This window comes from Pinus tabuliformis, chromosome 1_1 (genome assembly GCF_031772625.1).
Source record: "Pinus tabuliformis cultivar Carrire ecotype Pingquan chromosome 1_1, CPIR1, whole genome shotgun sequence".
Lineage (NCBI taxonomy): Eukaryota > Viridiplantae > Streptophyta > Pinopsida > Pinales > Pinaceae > Pinus > Pinus tabuliformis.
The window spans coordinates 890045313-890049454 of NC_142297.1; the positions used below are offsets into that span (position 1 = coordinate 890045313).

A 4142-nucleotide genomic window follows, 5' to 3' on the forward strand; every position below is an offset into this window, starting at 1 on the left:
ATATGGAGTAGATAAATATTCAGGGCAGATAAATCCTGAAGCCCTAGAAAAAGATACTGAAATGATCCATCGGCGATAGAGAACTCCAAATTATTTATTACATTACAGTGTATAGAAGACCCCGAGCCACTGACATTGAGGCCACTGGTATTGGAACCTTGATTGAAGCCACGAAAGATAGGTATAAAACCCATTCATTTCATTATACAAGAATGAGGAAGACAATCTCACATCTCATAACAAATGGAAGACCTTGATAAAAAGAGGAATAATTTTCATCTCCTCTATGCCTGGAGCTTTCCTGCAATCCAAATACATTCCCTAGTTATTAATATTGGTCACGATCTAGAAAATGACATTGATATATCTCTCCTAAAACCACGAAACGAGAAAACTCGGACAAAAGGATTCACCTAGAAGTCAACATTTTCCTTGGAAAAATTGTAAGCCATGTCCACAAAAAAGGCATCCAAAGATGATCGTTTACCAGAATAACTTACTCGGTAAGAAACTCCATAGGCTTTCAATAATAACCAAAACACTACAGATGAAAAAGAATAATGAACAGAGAGAGGAAAATGATCGGCTATTAAGGCTCCTAAAGGGTAGCAGACTAATCGAGCACATTCAGGGTCAACAAAAATTCCAAGTTGTAGCTCCTTAACAGTATAGAAGATGTGTGGCCTCAATAGAGAAAATAGTAAGAGTGGAATTCAACCCTAAGGTAAAAAGAATGCCAACTTCACTCATGGCAATCTTCAAGCCAATCCATTCACAGCTACCCGTGTCGGAATTCGAACCCAAAATCGTAAGGGCCTGCATGATTCATTCATCGGTGATCACAAAGTGGATTGTTTTGCATCCCAAACAGTGAATGGACAATGGCATAGCCACGAGCTTGGAGGGAAGTGCCAAAACTATTTTCCTTGCTTCATATATGTAACCAATCCATCACTTCCTTCCAGATCTAGCCATTCAAGCGACGGATCATGGTTATCAAGGAGGCATGATACTCAAAACATTATTAATATTGTTGATTAAACAGTCAAACCGCTCCCATGGCAAAGATATGATTTCCAAGAATCTGAGTGACCAAACCACCCTTCAGATCCAGATCTCACTTGAACATAACCCAATTTAGATAATGAGAAAAAAGAAACTCCAAAAAATTATGTAAAATAATCCAACAGGGCAGGAATTGCGTGCTCTGATACCATGTAAGAGTATTCTATTACTCACCATGTTCTGTAAAAATATATAAAAGACATCCATTATATAGCAATACAGGAAGCCAAGTGTCACTTAAGGATAACTACAATAACAAGACAAATAAAAGTCCCTGTATGAGCTCACAACACACTATACTTAGCTCATAGAGAAATGAAGCCTTGTAAAAGACAAACTTCAAGAATAGTAGTAGCCCAAAATCCTTGAAATATCACAAAAATGAATTGCGTGCTAAATATACCATCGAATCTAAAAGCGAAACAGGGTCTCCAAATCCATTCTAATTAAGACCAGCGAAGACATGATTATTTTTCATGCAACAAATGGAGATGTGTCTGTGGTATTAGAGAAAAAATATGTAAGTTCCTTTTCATTTATGATGTTTTTTGTTGAAGGCTTCTACTATGAAGATGAAGCACATAAAAATGAATTTACAATACAGTAAAAAGAACATCTGCGAGCAACATATCCATCATAGAAAACTTATTTTGATCCTAATCTAATTCTGAAATTTATTTACGTATACATCATAGATAATTTTTAGGCCGATAGGCCTTTCCTATGCATCAACAATTGTCAACACTTTCATCCTCCTTCGTTGGATCAAGTGAGACACTTTCAACCGTTGATTTGAAGTGTGACTGCTTTTTCCAAATATCAATTGAGTTGCCTTCTTGACATGGCAAGATATTTTTACTGCTTTTTCTAAATATCAGTTAAATTGCCTTCTTGACATGGCAAGATATTTTCACTACTTTTTCTATCTTCGCTGGCTTTTGCCAAAAGCCAGCTTGGCTTTTCTGTATTCAAATTTCTCTAATCCATAATGAATTAAACAGTCTTTTGATAGAAATCACTAGATATCAAACTAAATAAAACATTTCAAATTATTTTATATATATATATATATATAGGGTCTATATTTTAATAAAATATTATACATAAACCATTTCAATTTCAATTTTTTTTTTCCTTATATATATATAAATTAATTAATTACTTATTAAATAAATTATTTTAGATTTTAATTTATATCTATCTTTAAAAAAACCACAAAATAAACTATGATAAAAATATATTCCATCATTATTTTCTTTTCTAATCTTCTATCAGGCATGACAGCTTAATGAATTTCTGATTATTAAAATATCTAATTTAAGATTAACACCCCTCATTGAAAGCTGAATTGACACTGGGAGCCTAGATGAACTCATCTCGATACAGTCCACGAAATCCCAACCGTGTAACTTGTAAATTCTCAGCTTTGATCTCCCAAAAGTCTCCCACGGGCAACATTCCCATAAATAATTGCATGATTCCTTGCATGCCTTGAGTTTGGAGCTGTAACTGCCATTCCTGGGCGATAACTTCGAGGATTTTGGGCTGAATTCTGCTCGTAGCGCAGCGCGATCAATATATTTGAGCTTCATCGGGCTTTTTAACATTTGGATTTGAATAGCGGTCGTCGTAAGGGTTTCGAAGGTCGTCTCCCTGAATTTTCAGGGTTTATCGAGATGGGTTCTAGAAATAGCTCTCCCTACTGGTGTCATGCTTGCAATAGTATGTTAAGATTATTGACAGGAGAGCCCACTGTTTGTCCCACTTGTGGCGGAGGGTTTGTAGAGGAAGCAAGCGATGGCATTTCGAGCTCCCGAACAAACCCCTTCGAGGGCTTCTTAAAGGCTTTCTGTGGCTGACCTCATGGCTGACCTGCTCAACTTGATGAGTAACCAAGAAAATAGAGAAGGCCGCGGTCATGTCCCTGACAGGAGTCTCAGACTGGGCGCGATTGGGGGTAATGGCCCCATGGTGTTAATTTTGGGCGGTGATACAGGAATCGAACCCAGGACCTTGCCTGCACATATTGGGGATTATTTCATGGGTCCTGGGTTAGAACAGCTAATAGAACAGCTGTCTCAGAACGATAGGTTGGGCTCTCCTCCTGCCCCGAGGGCCGCCGTGGATGCAATGCCCACGATTAGGATCAATTCCCGACATCTGATTAACAATTCGCACTGCCCTGTCTGCAATGACCGGTTCGAAGTCGGAGGCGAAGCCAGGGAGATGCCCTGCAAGCACATTTATCATTCAGATTGTATACTTCCCTGGCTGGCTCAGCACAATTCGTGTCCCATCTGTCGCCTTGGATTGCCGGACGACTTTCCAGCTACATCACAGGCTAGATCTTCATCCAGGCCCAGAAGTGCCGCGTCATAACCCCCGGCTGCCAAGGTAATGTCCGGGGATCTCAGGATGCCCCTTGTTTTATGCTGCGCAAAACAGTAATTCTAGGAATTATGTTTCAAGTGGAAAGAATACCAACGTTAATACTAATAATAATTCAAGAAGCAGAGACCATGGACGAGGTTCGACCAACGGAATTTAATGTGGTCTGTACATTCTTCCACTGCAAATCACTGTTCTCATCGTGGTCAATATGCTTCAAATACAAATGATAACGTTATCCGGAGGCAGCCGTGATGGCCCTTTGAGGAAGGCAATGGTTCTCCTTGGAGGATCAAGCTGAGTCACTCAGTACTCCAGTATGTTGACTGTAGACTGTAAATACTGGTTACATGGAGTACTATATTTTAATAAAGTACTATACATAAACCATTTCAATTTCATTTTTTTTTTTCCTTATATATATATATAAATTAATTAATTACTTATTAAATAAATTATTTTAGATTTTAATTTATATCTATCCTTAAAAAAACCTCAAAATAACCCTAATTAACTATGATAAAAATATATTCCATTATTATTTTCTTTCTTAATCTTCTATCACGCATGACAACTTAATGGATTTTTCTGATTATTAAGATATCTAATTTAAGATTAACACCCCCTCATTGAAAGCTGAGTTGACACTGGGAGCCTAGATGAACTCATCTCGACAAGCAAATTGGAGG

At 37.7% G+C, this 4142-nt stretch overlaps 1 pseudogene; it reads left to right on the forward strand.

Annotated features, from left to right (window-relative positions):
• The first annotated feature begins 2741 nt into the window (after positions 1–2741).
• LOC149217245 (putative E3 ubiquitin-protein ligase RHC1A) lies at positions 2742–3792 on the forward strand (annotated as a pseudogene).
• The last annotated feature ends 350 nt before the right edge of the window (positions 3793–4142 follow it).